This window comes from Uloborus diversus, chromosome 7 (genome assembly GCF_026930045.1).
Source record: "Uloborus diversus isolate 005 chromosome 7, Udiv.v.3.1, whole genome shotgun sequence".
Lineage (NCBI taxonomy): Eukaryota > Metazoa > Arthropoda > Arachnida > Araneae > Uloboridae > Uloborus > Uloborus diversus.
Genome location: NC_072737.1, coordinates 92,331,924 through 92,348,283, shown reverse-complemented (window position 1 = coordinate 92,348,283; position 16,360 = coordinate 92,331,924). Strand labels below are relative to the sequence as shown.

Genomic DNA, 16,360 nt, shown 5'->3' with positions numbered 1-16,360 from the left:
CTCAATAAATCATTTAAAACGAATAGTTTTTTTTTTTTTTTTTTTTTTTCAATCGTTTCCATTAGGGAAGATCTGTCATACATTGTATTAGCAGTACGCGCTTTGCCCGTGGTAGAAAAATTAAAAGGTCATTTGGTTAGCTTGAAAATTAACAAATAATGGTTGATGAATTTCTCGCCAATTTTCTATGTTCATTAGCTCGCCTATGTTACACGTTATGGTAATTTGCTCGTTCACGTTGCGATAATTTGTTCGGTAAAATGTTCTAAAAATTGGAATAGAAAAAGAACAAAATCGAATTTTCGAAAAATCGCTTCGAGGTGCACACCCCCATGCTAGAAACTAATTCTGTGCCAAATTTCGTGAAAATCGGCCGAACGGTCTAGGCACTTTGCGCGTCACAGACATCCAGACAGAAGTCCGGACATAGATCGAGACTTTTAGCTTTATTATTAGAAAAGAAGATTGAGACTCCCTGACATTTAATATGTATTTTATTTCAGTTGAATTTGCGAGCCAGTAAAACATAACATTTTTCGTCGTTCTGAAGACTTTTTAATAAAAATTAAAGTCGCGTTCTTCTGCAATTACATGCGCGTAATTCTTGTTACAATAAATTTGAGGCTAAACAATGCTTTTTTTCAACCGTTTCCATAGGGAAGATCGATCAGTGAAAATAAGCAGTTCATAATTAATTTCAAAAAGTAGGGCTTCAAAAGTATTTTATTGCATGTACTGGTACACTGTAAGGAAATTTCGAATGTCATTGATTATTTCCTACCAACGTTCCAGGATTTCACCTCCAGTTTTCTATTAAAATCAAGTACCTTTCAAAGGAGTTTCTGGATTGCTAATGTGCCAACCAAGTGTTTTATGGGATTTTAATCACTAAATCTCTCTTTTGCGCCCCCGATGCTGTGTGTTGAGCTTGAGTTCTTTTCTATAAATTAGATATAAATATTTTGGCCTCACCTTCAAAGAGCCTTAAAAGAGGTTTTAAAAAAAAAGGAGCATTGTATTAATAGCGAAAAAATATCTTTGTGTTTGAAAATTAAATGAATAAATTATCCACGAATTTGATGCACAAAAATTGCAAATTAATGCAGATATGTGTTCCTTATAACACCGATTCATGTGCAATTTTTGTGCATCAAAACGTTGAATAATTGATTCCTTTAATGGTGTTAATATTTACCCCAAATCCTCATCTTGGTTCTTTCAACTTACTAGCTAAGCCAGAATTTGCTCTCTAGTAGTAGGTGGACAGAGTTAGATTTTACATCTTCAACAGGAATATAACAGGGTTGACCCCCCCCCCCCCCTGCTGTTTCATTGCTTGCACTACAAGGTTTGGAACTGTCATACAGAAAAAGTTCCTTTTTGGTGGAAATTTTTCCAGTTGGACGAATTCTCTTGGGATGCTTTCTCGGTGATCTCGCAGCTCCAACTTTTTTTTAATGCCAATGCCCGATTGAAATCATAAAATTCCCTTCACCTCTGAAAAAATCCTTCCCGCGGAGGGAAATTTCCGCAAAACTCTGGACACGGGAATGTGCGCGTGGCTCGCTCTTCCTCGCGGGCATTGTCGACCAGTTGGGAAGGTTGAGGAGAATGGAGAGAGAGCGCATGCGTCACGGAACGGGGCCACGCGATTGGCCGAACCGGGGTGTGAATTAGGATCCCGAAGCAGAACTGCCAGTTCTGCAGCCGAAAGGCCCGACCGACAACGAAGTGGGATATTTCGCCTCTAGCGCGGATTACTTTGCATCCTGTGTTGTGCAATGCGCAGATGGACATCGGATCGCGCCCCACACTCGGATATACCTCAGGATTAGCAAGCATTCTCCTCCGCCTTGACAGCCACCCGCTTGCGCGTACGATTGCAAATCCAACTCAGAGAAACTCCAGCAAGGAGCTAGCTTCAGCTTACAGAGCTTCGCTAGAACCAGCTTTACTTGAAAAGAAGCTTATGCTAGCACACATTCTGATCCTTCAACTTCAACTGGTGAAGCGGAAAACGTAAACAAATATTCAGATCAGTATACATATTGCATTAATCATCCCCGGTTTTTGTGAAACGTTTTGTGATTTGTTTCTAAAAACACCAGTGTCTTCAGAAAGCCACAGTGGATGATAATCTTGGATGAAAATAGTCCACCAATTCCATAACCAGTGATAAAACGTGTTTGTCAGTGGAATTGTAAATTTGACCACTTGTTGATTCAGTGATTCCATATTAATTTTTACCACATCGCATATTTCCCCGATACCCTACGTGATGTGTAACAGATAATTCATCTTTCCTTGGGCACAATAAACCATCTATAACCATACTTTGTACAGTGTTTATTTTGGTTGAAAACCACTATTGCTCATGTATAAGTTACAACCACTATCCTGAAATCATAAGTGTGTTTTACCCGCTGATTATTTTCACATTATGACCTTCATTGTGCTGACATCAATAAATATCCCGTTGCTTGTGTGAGAAATGTGCATTAGTGTACCGAAATGCATGTGGATAATCATACATGTTTTTCCCCTGGCCATCACTTCTTCTGCAGCAGTCCATCACTAGTTCTCTCTCCGAAAAATCATTTTCATTCTCGACTTCTTTCATTCAAATAATTTTTACACATTGCTAAAGGAAGAGATATGTGTTCTTGAAAATCTGTTTACGTGATTACCAAGTATTAAATCCAGATCATTGGATATAGCTCACCAAGGAATCCAATTGTGATAATATTATTTATAGTTTCATGTATGTAAGTGCTTCTTCACTTAGAGTAATTTTGAATAAACCGTGCGAAAGAATTAGGATTTCCAACAAGTGGTACCACTGAATTCTTTAGTGTCTTCATCTAAATCCGTTTCCCAGTCGATATCGCGTTCGATTGCATCGCAGTTTGTGCTCAATCTACACAGGTTACTTTCGATATTCGTTGCCGAGATCTCCTGGAATAGTTTTGATTTGTGTTTCGCCACTGGAATTCGTGCGTTCTGAGCGGAGAACCAATTATTCTACAACATAAAGCGGAGTAAAAGGAAGGAGAGAAAGGTCAGACTCAGCCCCCCTTCAGTTGCACACCTGTGAAGGGGGTGTTTCTCTTCCCCCTGAGGAACAATAGTCGGGCAGGCGAGAGAGAGAGTCCTCGCAGTCCGCCTCATGAACCAAGAAACAAGTGGACGGTTGTCGTCCCGTTGGCGACACATGTATTTATCTGTCTGTCCGACCCTTCGAAATGCTTCACTTCCAAGCTGCTGTCCGTCCCTGATCGGGATAGCCGGTTGAAAGGAAAGAAAAAAAGGTAAGGCACACCTCCCCTTTTCTTTCTTTGCTAAGGACATTATTATTTTGAATACAAGTTGTCAGTTGCCGATCTATTCTCGCGTCGTGTGTACGATCTGAGTAACTTTTCAATAACGGGGTCCTTGGGTCTTTAATTCAATAATACAGGTGCGATATGGAGAATATCGCTGAAGCATTAAGTGTGTTATACTTTTTATATTATGTTGTGAAAAGGAAAAGAATACCACAAAATGTATGTCTGTATACATATATTTTATACATAAAATAAGTTAGACCACAGCATAAAGCTTGTTTGTGGATACATACTTTTGGGTGTCGGGATCGCATACCTTCAGGTTTGTACGCCTGGTACCGCATGATCCGATTACAAGTTGCGTAAGGATAATTATTTAATTAATTGGTTTTCCTCTGTGTAAAAATAGGATATGAAGCTTTTGATTCTCATATTGCTGATTAATCGATTAAAGAATATTTGCAAGTCCTGAAACATTAGATCAAGATACAATTTCTGGTGTCTCTATATTCTTTACGTGTCACTTTAAACTTGTTGTCATTGTGCTAAAATACATTCAGGTATTTCCAGGATATTATGACCTTAATATTTGCCAAGCGTTACAATTTTTTTTCTTAATGTTGCCCTGTGACCATGAGTACATCTTCTGTATACAATCTATCTCTGCAACATTCAATATGTTCCATGTATTCAGATGTAAAAACGTTGTGATAAATTAATGTGTGTTTAATTTTTATTCTCACCTTTTAACAATTTTGGTGGTGGTGTACCAACTTTTATCAAGACCTGTATATCACTTTGGCTTGATAGGGCTCTGGTTTAGATTACACCCACCACATAACCGTTTCCAGTTTTGTATTAGTGTCTGTCCACTTTTATGAGCTGCTACGAATGCCACAGTATTCCTAGTCAGGGCTGACGACAGGTCATGTCTGCCTAGTCGGAAAATAGGGGCCCGGCAAGGATTTAGAGCAGTATGGTCGAATAGTATCTCGGAGATCAAATTGACACAAAGGCAGCGGCAGCCTTAACTCTAGGTGGCCCTGTTCCAGGTGACCTCACGTGTGCTCTTATGTCCACAGGTTCTGTCCATAAAAAATTAAACGAGTTGCGTCAAACTTTTGTAACGTTGTAATGCCTCAAAATTCGGACGTGATATCCTATTGTGATGGTATGCGCACTGCGTAGGGTCCGATTAAGATATCGAGGGGCCCTGGGCCAAATTCTTTTTTGGGGCCCCCTGCACTTTATAACTTTAGCCATTGGCTGAAACAATTTCATCCATAGACTAAAGTAATTTCAGATATTTGGGGGGACCTAGGCCAGGACCAAGTTGACCTATCAAGCCCTGGACGCACAAGGGGGCAGGAGTGGTCCCATACTCTTAAAATTCTGCTACGACTGTCCAATGATGATTAAAATTAAGAGAAGTTTCTTAAAAGCAATTCGGCTAAAATTCTCAATTTGCCGAATGAAACTCCAAATTTTGCCGAATGAGGGAATGTTTGGGAGATCAGAGACCTCCCGTGACCTATTATCAGGGCACCCCTGTTTATTTCATTTGATAACTGTTGAATAATTCCAAAATGAGAACAGTTTGTGATAAACACACTCGAGTAGATTTCGAAGGTTCGACTAGTAGCTGATAAATTTGATATCATCGAGGGCACACTAATAAAAAGCAGAATATAGTTTCAAATGTTGAAGGAGAAAATTAAATACTTCCAGAAAATTAGATTTCTACATGAATACGTTTGAACACTTTGCCTTGATTATTGTTTTATTTGGTTGACCATGGTGCTTAGTTCCTGCATCATTGTTGTTCACGACAAAGGTCGTTTGAAATTCCCTGGGAAACCTGAGCACTGAATGAAATTTAGTTGCCGTTTTTTAAGAACTATTAGAATTTTATAAATAAAAACAAATTCATCGAATTTAAAGTGACTTGATAAAAAAAATATAGAATAAGACAAACATGATGGTCATACACAAGAAAAAAACATTGCCATCCTTTTAGAAAATTAATTAGCATACTTTTAATTCCTCTATAGTTATGAAAGTGTATAAATTAAAGATATGTGGTAAAGTAAATAATGGCATGAGTCATAATTGAAAAATATTTAATAATTTTTAAGCTCTATATATATGCTAATTTAAAGAAAAAAATACTCAAAATTTCTTTTTATTTTCAAAGTTTACTCTTTTTGAAAGATATTTAGAACAAATGCTATTATAATTTTCTATCAGCATCCTGTTCGAATCCCAATTACGTTTACCTTTTCATATTTTCTGGCTTTTATTTATTTATTTATTTATTTATTTTTGGCGTCAATACGAACGAAAAATTATCATAGATGAAAAGTTTTAAAAAAAAATTTTTTTTTTTTGCATATTCTGCAGTAAAGCTTAAAAAGGAAAAATTATAAGTAAAAAATAAATACTTAAAAACACAAAAAAAAAGTATAAATACCCCGCGAAAACGTCCATACCTGGAACGCCGATTTACTTCATACATATTTTAAGAGAAGCAATTTTCCATATAGAACATGTGCTTGAAAAAATATCTTTTTGTGACGATTTTTCAAGACTTTATTATAAAACAGTTCAAAAATGTTTAATAAGCGTTTACATGGGAAATACAAAAATTTTTATTCAAATTAAATAAATAAGTAAATAATAACAATAATAATACAAAAGGTCAAATTAAAAAAAAAACTTCTTCCGTGGGGCACCCATTTCTTAAAAATTTCCATGGCACAGTTTGCGCTATGGACCTTCCACTCTATTTCTTGTTGCCCCCCCCCCCTTTCGCAAGCATGAATAACTAAATAGTGAAGCACCATTTATACATTTTTGAAGGGACTGCATGAAAAAAACGAATAAATGAAAAATATAGTAGCCATTGTTAATGCGTATTAAACTCTACCGGGACTTTTTTTTGTTTTTCCAACGTTTATAAAGGATTCTAGAATATTGTGATGTGAAATTTTGTGCGCATAGTTTGTTCAAGGAATAAGCATTTGAAAGGTGAAAAAACGTGTGGAGGGGGAAAAAAAACACATTAGTTTCGGAAGAAAGAGATTTAAGTGCTAATAAGGTATGAGTAAGATGACGACTGACGAATGTGCGTTTATCATTATTCTTATATATTTATACGCAATAAATTTGTGTATAACTATAGAAACATAGCTAGTATAGCGAGCATAAAAAATTTCAGTACGTGCAATGTAAATATTATAAGATACAAATATAGCATTTTTTTAAAATTTTCATTATGATATATTTACTGCAATTAATTTTATGGGTTTTTTTTTTTTAAATTCGAATGTAAATATATTTAGCTAAAAATAGATACTAAATGAAACAATTTTTTACTTTACGATTTGATCATCTTCGAGTTTAATAACATTTTCGAAACTAGTACTATTTAGTTTTTAAAAAATGTACTGATGGATTTTTGAAAATAACCAAGAAAGAGATTTATATACACGAGTAATTCAATGCGTGCAGAAGGAATGACTACCTCCTGACTGCTTAATTACTACAAAATTTAGGGGGGAAAAAACTTCCAAAGAAACCTACACCGTCCAAACGAGGTTTCCATAAAAGAGTTTCGGATAATTGAGGCACAACTGTGCTTACAGTAGGGTAGATCGGGGCACGTTTACGACGCAGTGCCCTTTTTTCTAAACGAATTATAAATGGAGAATCAACAGTCATAACAGATTGATGCTGCTCTCTAGCACATGTTCGCATAAGGTTTTGAGCATCAGTCGAACTTCGGTCTAGCATGCAGAAATAATAATCTGTTTTTTACCAAGTTGAGTAAGTTTTGTTTTGAAAGTTTTGAAGCTTATTGTGAATAAATAATGCTTAGTTAAGTAAGAACAAATACATAAAATTAGCATAATTTTATCCATTTTTGAGAATTGTACTAGTATGAACTAAATATTATTAATTTTTTGTTTCATAGTAAAAATTAGTCCAAACTTTGCGACGGGACAAGTTTACGCGTTGACGTCGGAGCACCTTTACGCCCGTTCTTACGGTGTCTTACTTCCCAAACGTGCCATCACGCTTTTTCGCTCCGAACTGTCTCAAACCTTTTTAGTATTTTAACGCTCTTTAGTTTTGAAAATCGCCATTCATTTTTAAATTGAGTTCCAGATTCGTATCTTATGGATTACAATGATGTAGTGCAGTCTTCGTGCCCATTCAGCTTTTACTTTATACACTATTCAGTCTGTAATGAATTTACTTTATTTTAACGATGGTAAGACGTTATGTTCGAAACACTAACAGAACACGGAAGGTGTCAAAATAAATATGTGTAAACGTGCCCCGTCTCAGGGGCAAGTTGACGCAACCGACTTGGACTCCAAAATAATTTTTTAACGGTTAAAAACACAAACTGAGCAACAACTGATAATAACAATTTTGACTCCAATAACTGCTTCATAAAATCGCCATGTATAAAATTTCCCAAGTTAAAACATAAAAGTTAGAAAAATCATTGAAAAAAATCCACGCAAACGTGCCCCTGTCTACCCTAATTTAAAAAGTATGTTAACAGCTAACTTTTTGCATTCTTTTCATCAAAAATAAGGGAAAAGGAATTTTGTATTGACAAATGTATTTAGAGTTCTGCGTTTCGAGAACTTTTGGCCCTTTTTAGGAGATCAAGCTCTTCTACTTGCCCATGCAGAAATCAGGCTAAACACTTACTACGGACCTGGAATGACTTCAAGCAAGAATAAATCTCATATTGACACAATTAATGCACGATCTTTTATTTATTAATGAATCGTTTCTTTTAATGCGCTCCTTCCCCGCACGTTGGTTGCATTTTTGCCCTTGAGCAAAAGCTGTCTGTTCCCTCATCAGCAGTTGGACCGGTTGTCATGTGATGTCAATTATCCGTTGTAAACAATGGGCAACGGCCAGTAGTAAAAAAGCTTGCAGGTAAAATGTAGATAATATTTGCGTAAACATATGGGGGGTTGGGGGGTACGAATATTTCATAACTCAGAGTTTTTAAAGTTATTATATGAGTGGTTGAATTGATGCAGAGTGCTCAACTTGTTGAACTTGAGGGTTACTTTTGTTATCGAGCAAACATTTTTCGACAGATTTTATAGATGTGTAATTTACCAAAGAGCAGGAGTTCAAAATGCCGGTGAAGAAACTTCTGTATAATGAAAAATGTCTGACAACTACAAAAATATGTATTATACTTAGTATGGTATATTACTTACAAAATCAGTAGAGATATAACTATGGAATTCTTGCTTATTATCTCTATTTAAGAGATTTACACTCAAACCAAACTACAGTGACTGCCCGTTTTTAACCGACTTCAAAAAAGGAGATTGTGATTTCGTCTTGCGTGCTTTTTATGTATGTTTTCGTATTACTAAAAGAATATTGGACCGATTTGAAAAATTCTTTTTTTGTTTGGAAGGGTATAATTTCCAGATAGTCCCATGTTAATTTTGTCTGGATCTGATGAGGGGTCCTGGAGAAATCTATGAAACTTTAAATTTCATACGCGCGTTGTGGCTACTATCAGCTTTCGTTAGCTGCGCGACACGTCACAAGTCACGTGGTTTTGGCGTGAACGGTGCATTTTTTCAACGGAGGAATCTGGTCTTGAACAGTATTTAATTCTCACGCATCGGGATGTTTGACTTTCACGGCGCCGCCTGTTAATTTTAATAATAGTCTTCTAACGTATTTATTACTCATGTAGCAAATCAGTAAATTAAATGTATTTTGCTACGAAAATAGTTGAATTAATTAATTTAATTTTAAAAAAATTCGCTAATAAATCACTTCATTTAGTCATTAAAGTTTTTTTTTTAATATTTCAGTTTTGAAATATATTTAGAGTTAAATTCAAGGGGAATTGAATATAAAAATCCCCGCCCCCTCCGACAATTAAATTTATATTCCTTAATAAATATATCGTAACTGGTATCCAATTTCTGAAGTTTGACAAGTATTCCAGATTTAATATTTCATGACGCCGTCGATTTAATTTACAGTTATGGCAATACTAATTAACAGACTTCGTTGAAACTTTTTTTATGTACCATGCTTCCCGGTTACTAGAAGACGCCTGGACCGAATAGGAATTTTTTTTTCTGTTTGAAACGGTATACTTCTCCCGGTCGTCTAATGGTCTTCAAGTTCGGGTATGAGGGATCCCGGTGAAATCGAGGGAATTCTTCAAATTTCATACTAGCGCCATGTTGCTTGTAAATTCATAGCGTCTCGCTTAGTGAAACGATTTTTACGGTTTTTTTTATTTATGGATAGCAGTGATCTAATTTAGGTCCCAAACCTATGCTTCACGATATTTGTTCTGTTTATACGGGCCCCGGTCACCTAACTTATATTTAGGGAAATGATCTCCATTAAAAAATAATTCCAACACAAAAAATTTGAAATTTCTACGACATAAACTCAAGTAGATATTCTATTTTAAAGTTTTAAGGGACCATACAGAATATGATTTTGGAACTTATCGCAATTTCAGAAGAATGACAGGTCGTCAAAAAAAGAAAAACAATTTATTTATATTTTTCATTGCTATTCAAAAATAAATGCAAATGTAATGCCGAGATACGAAAAAACACCCTACAAAACCTCGAACAATCTGAAAAAAAAAAAAAAAAAAAAAAAAGCACTCTATTACACATATCGTTTTAAACACTTGTTAACCGCTATATTTTCCCCCAAATGGTGTTATTGACGGCGAGTGAAAAATGGTCTAAGTCACAAAACGCTGCGTTTCATATCTCAGTGAGTATTGGTCGTACTAATTTCAAATTTTTTGTGTTGGAATTGTTTTTCAATGGAGATTATTTCCCTAAATATAAGTTAGGGGACCTGGGGCCATTATAAAAAGTTAAAGTTTGTACTTTTTGACTTATTTTTATTCTTCCTTCAAACTTTCAATATCATTAATCTGCATCTGATTTTGAACATTTTTGCAATTGAAAGTATACATCTAGGACTAACGGTTGAGAAAATAAAGGTCAATTATATTGTTGTAGCGGAATAAGAGGATTGGGAGAGTAACCTTCTTCTCTTTGCAAAAAGTGCATCATTCTCCTTAGTCAAAATTTACGTCTTCGGACTACAGCAAGAGTAGAATATTAAAAAAAAAAGAAAAGAAAAAGCGAATATATTTATGGTTTACAAATTAAGACCTTCCGCATTATGTATCAAGAAATAAATTCGCAGAAATAGTGTCACTAGAACAAAATTCGTGAAAGTAAATTCTCACAAGCAATGTTCCTCTGTAAAAAAAAAAAGTTTCGTCGTTGTCAGCCTGTCAGTCTATTGTGAGTTAAAAAACGAAATACTTTTCACAAATATTTCATTGAATTTTTCCTCAACATTTTATTAACCGTGAACTTATACGTAATTAAGTGACTTCACTTCTTCGCAGAGACATTACAAGCGCTTTTTTTCCCCTCGAGGCTTAAAAATAGTCTTTGACATATTTTTTTGAGGAGTGAGATTCTTTTTGGATAAGTGATTTTTTTTCTGTTTTTCACTATGGTAATTTTTTTGAAAGAAAAAAATGTTTTTATTTCCTTTTTACTTCCTTTTACAAAAAAGGAAGTATTGTATTCGCGAAAAAATTTTCACTCAAAAATCGCCCTTAATTTCCATTTTGCTCACCCCCAAATGAATGTTGAGTTTTTTTTTTCGATTCGACCACATGCGGAAAAGTGCCTAAGAATGTATAGACACGCGAAATATCCATTTTGACCATCACCGAGGTAATTACAACGACTTTTCTCGTGACGTCTGTATGTATGTGCGTATGTGTGTATGTGCGTATGTGCGTATGTGCGTATGTATCTCGCATAACTCAAAAATGGTATGTCCTAGAAAGTTGAAATTTGGTACATAGACTCGTAGTGGGGTCTAGTTGTGCACCTCCCCTTTTGGTTGCTTTCGGATGTTCCTAAGGGGGTCTTTTGCACCTTTTTGGGGGGAAATCATTGTTAATTTCGATGTAAACTCAAGTGGCGTTATAATTTGTCGGACACTTGGCGATATATCGCCAGTCCTTTGGTCGCCAAGTTTTGTCGCCAACTTGGCGACAAATTTGGCGGAGTTTTTTTTTTTTTTTTTTTGGTTTCAATTTGGCCATTGTTGGTGATATTTAGAGAATAAATATTGAATCACATTAAAATAGCGAATAATGGGGAAATGACATTAAATTGGAGTAAAAGGAAGTCATGTGATGCACACATCAGCTCGTTTTCTAATGGGGCTGCTCGTATTGGCTACTAATCGTTCGCAGATGTAGTTCGATCCGCCAATGTGGCATCCAGTCTTTCATGTGTCAGCATTGAGGGTCGGATGTCAATGGCACAGATAATTTTGACGCCCTCATGGAGGCACCTGGGCTCTTTTCGATGCAAACAGCGCTAAGTTTTTTTTTTTTTTTTTATAGCAGAGGACATTCAAAGCCAAGCGATCACGCAAGGGATCATTTACATGCGCATAATCATGCGACATAGGTGGGTGACGATTTTCTGCATCTCGAAAATTCAACAACTGGCTACCCAGGACAAGGCGCAGAAGACCAACGCCTTACCACCATGCCATCGAGCCCACTAAGTGAAAATCTGCTTGGGGGCTATCCACAAATGATGTCACGCGTTGACGCAGTTTGTAAAACTGTGGCAGTTAGTGACACGGGTGGAGTATTAAGAAGTGTGACATCAAGCATATTTTGTAAGGATGTGCTTCTGAAAAATAGCGTGGATCGTGACAACGAGGGGGAGAGGTAAGGTGAAGTGTAACAGGGGGGGGGACAAAAATCTTGAAAAAAAAAATGCGACATCATTTACGAACATCCCCTTGACAAAAGTTTTGAGGTACATTTCCAATTTTCAATGCGTGAAACATGTAGAGGCGTTAACAATATCTCTGCTTCTTTGTGTTGGTGAAATTATTGATGATCGCTATCTAGTGAGAATTGCCGTGTCCACAACGAGTGTTGACGACATGCATTTGTTTACAATTTGAACTGGGCATTGAAGCTGACCCAGTATCCAGATAATCGGACTCAGGGTGAGGGTCGAGGCTTTTGATAACAGACTTGGGGGTGTCCGAGCCAGAGAGTCGCCATCGGCCCCCCATTTCCGGCACCTTAGTCAGAGTTGTATTAGTTTTATCGCAGTAAAATTAAGGAAACGGGGAGAAAACGTACCGAAGTTTCACTTTTCTTAGATTTCATGTCAAGTCGGAACTAAACGCGGAAAACTGAGAACTGCGTCAGCAAGTGTTGACTGATGGATGAAGCTTGAGAATGGACTTCTCTAGCAAGAAGGATTGGCAAAGGAAATTGGAAATTGATGGTTGAATATTGCTTCAACCTTTCATCCAATAATTCTTGTGAAAGAAACTTTAGAGCGTACTCATATAATTTAAAAACGAAATATGTTGAGTAGAGTGTTTTATCAAAAGAAAAGGACTTAAAACATTTTTGTGTGATTCTTTTTTTTTAATACTCCTCTTTATCATAAAAATTAATCTCTATCTCGAAAGCGTGTATAAATATTTAGTAAAATTGTCGCAGCCGGAGTAACTCTGGGGTTGGTGTTGGAGTTATAGCTTGTTATCTGGGAAGTGAAATTGAGTATTGAAAAAAATTTTGGATTCGAGCTTCAGCTACCAGTATGTGTACCAAAACCAGGGACGTATTCAGAGCTGAGGATTTAGGGATATATTCCCCCACTCCCAACCTGAAACTTGAAACTCTTCCTTTTTTGACCATAGAAAAGGACTAAAACTAGCCCCCTTCCGATTTTTCTTTTCTGGCTACGCTACTGACAAAAACTGCATTGAAGAACACTATTAACTAAGCTTTAGACCTGTTGTTTGATTAATGTTTGACTATTTTAGTCTATTAAACGAGAAGATTTCCTTAATTCAGATTTGAAACAGTGAGGTATAAAAATGCAATTGTTCGCATGTACCATTTCCCGACAAAGTATTGTAAAATTTAAGAATCAGTTATCTTGCTTAGATTTGATCAAAGTGGTGTTTTATTCATATTCTAACATACGTTATCTTTCCGACGTAGCAATCATACAAGTGATGTGATAGCCTGTTCTAAAACAGAGGCTGTCCATAAATGACGTCACACTTTTTTTTTTTCAAAATTTTTGACCCCGCTCCCCCCTTGTTACAAAATGTCACACTTCACCTTGCGCCTCTCCTCTTCCTTTGTCACGTGTGCACGTGTCACGCTATTTTTCATAAACATATCCTTATTAAAATGTGTGTCATACTCCTTGTTACCCCTCCCTCCCCCTTGTCACAACCTGTAACAATTTTCCAACCCCCTTCCCTCAACGCGTGACATCATTTGTGGACTACCCTATAGTGCTTGAAACAAGGTTCGAACCGAAAATTCTCTTGGAATTATGTCGGTAAGGCCTGTCCTGCAAAGTGGCTCCACTTTTATGGTTTGAAGGATTGAGGCTTAGGAAATGAATGATGTGACACTTTTTTTCGTCATATTTGACCCCTCCCTCTGTCACAAAATAACATCCTTCATCTTACCGTAGTCACGTGTCACGCTATCTTTATCTTTACTAATAATAAAGCTGTAAGTCTGGATCTCTGTCTGGATGTCTGTGCGCGCATAGCTCTTAGACCGTTCGACCGATTTTTATGAAATTCGGTACAAAATTAGTTTTAGCATGGGGGTGTGCACCTCGAAGCGATTTTTCGAAAATTCGATTTTGTTCTTTTTCTATTCCAATTTTAAGAACATTTTTCCGAGCAAATTATCACAACATGGACTAGTAAATTACCAAATTATCATAACGTGAAACCGTTACATGGGCGAACATAGCAAATTGGCGGGAAATTCAAAGATATCATTATTTGTAAAAATACAGGCGAACCAAATGACCTTTTAATTTTCTACTACGGGCAAGGCCGTGTGGGTACCGCTGGTATTACATAAAAATATTGTTTTAGAAATGCATGATGTCACTTTTGTTACGTCCGTCCTCCTCCTTGTGACTAACTGTCACAATTTCATGCCCCCTTCCCCCAAAGGGTATAATACTCAATGCATATGGTATCGAGGAACAACTAAAACTATGGTCACATGTATGTGCATAAATACACTGATTTCTCAAAGCCAGCGGGCAATTGCCCCTGCCCGACCCCCTTAAATGACAGGCCAGCCTCTAAACTATCCCGCTTTCCACCTGCTGGTGTGCAAGCAATAACGTTTTTCTTCAGTGCACGACGTTTATGTAACATTCCCCCCCCCCCTCATGCTCAGAACATTTAATTATTAAGCAATATTTCTTTCCTGCAAATTGTTTTTATCTCTGTAAATAAGATTTCAAACTAAGTGTGAGTAATTACCATCTTAAGAAAAAGAAATTTTTCATGTGCAATAGATTTTTTTCCCTTTGTTATGTCAACGAAGAGCAAAGCAAATAATTGTCTGTTACAGGGTACTTTAGTTAAATTATTCTGAATTTTAAAGAGGAATAGGGGACACTACGTAGATTCGGAGTCACGTACAGTGTGATGTCAAAATTACAAGGACAACAAAAAATTGCGCAGAAAAAAAAAATCTGAAATAATTCAGTGATAAGTACGCACGGAAATGCTTTTCCTTACTAAAAACCATTTTGGAACGCAGAACATTTGAAAATACAAAATGTAGATATTTTGCCATAATTAATAAAATGTCATTGTAAGATCTGAACGAAATTATAGGGACAAAGTGTGTTTTTCCCTGAAACACCCTAATAATTGACTATTTCGCACTTTTTTCAATCATTTTTATCAGTCTTGACGTTGGGGAAGCTAAAGAACGTTCTTGGAAGTTTTAATCCTTACCTTTTCGATGGAAAAAAAGAGTTCTAGTTTGTTTCAATATTGAATGCCATTTTTTTCTTTTTAGGCTTCGTGCTTGCATCACAAAGCTTCCATTAAATTTAGATCGATCCTTTTGGTAGGCCAGTAAAGTAATTTCACGAAATTAGTATCAAGCCATGATTTTAAAGTTTTAGAAACATGTAAGGCTGGCATTATCCAGCTGGAGCAATTGTCTTCATTCGTAATGAACGGTGCTTTCGATAAAAAACTTATTGCCCAGCGCATCAGCATAGTTCTCAAAATTCATTCTTCTCTACATAAACTTTTTTGGAGTAGTTTCCATCCATTCTGAAGCTTCCTCAGACCATAAATGAGCCACCTCCAACTGTACGCTTTGAGAATTATTTTATCTTTCATAGGGGTCATTCCATGCGAAATGAGCAAATCAGCTGTGGCTGACATGTCACAGATTTTAATGAAAATTTTTATTTAGGTAAACCATGCATATCTATGAGGAAATGCAAAGTATGGAAGTTTAAAAACTGTTTGTTGCTTTGTTATTGAAATTAGAAGTTGATGCTTACGCTAAGCCTAAATTTTCAGAGTTCATTGCTGCCAGTTTGTGACTCAATAACTCCATAAGTTATAAACGTACACTTAAAAAACAAATATTTACGCATTCTATAAACAAATCTCTATTGGGAAAGAGCAAAGTAAAATTTATTCGGATCTTTTTTTGAATCTGAGATATTAACAAATATTGAAATTTTGACAATTTACTTGATTTCAAATCACTCTTCTAGCTCTTTTTAATGAAAAAATAACAGTAAAAATGATTCAGATTGAAAAACTATCTATAACTAACTATCCACTCTAATTTAGTAATTATTTAATAATTTCTTGATGACGAAATCGTACTTTAAAAAATCGAAAATTTCATTTTTTCCTCTATTTCAGATGTTTTTTTTTTTTTTTGAAGATGAGGGAATGCTCTAAATTTACTCAAGTTTTTTTAAGTAACATATTGAAGTGTCTTTTAGATGCTACTAAATTTTAATCATTGGTATCAGCGTATTTTAGTTACTAAAGAAACTTGAACTAATGCAAAATTTCATTAGTTAAATCATTTTATTATAAGTTTAGCAAAACTAACCATT

At 35.9% G+C, this 16,360-nt stretch overlaps 1 protein-coding gene across 1 annotated transcript in view; it reads left to right on the top strand.

The window, feature by feature from the left end:
* The first annotated feature begins 1,720 nt into the window (after positions 1-1,720).
* LOC129225616 (bone morphogenetic protein 2-like) overlaps positions 1,721-16,360 on the top strand; it is a 113,446-nt gene continuing 98,806 nt past the window's right edge. The window contains exon 1 of the mRNA XM_054860083.1: positions 1,721-3,308. The gene's annotated coding sequence lies outside the window, so the exon portion shown is untranslated. The remainder of the gene's footprint in view (positions 3,309-16,360) is intronic.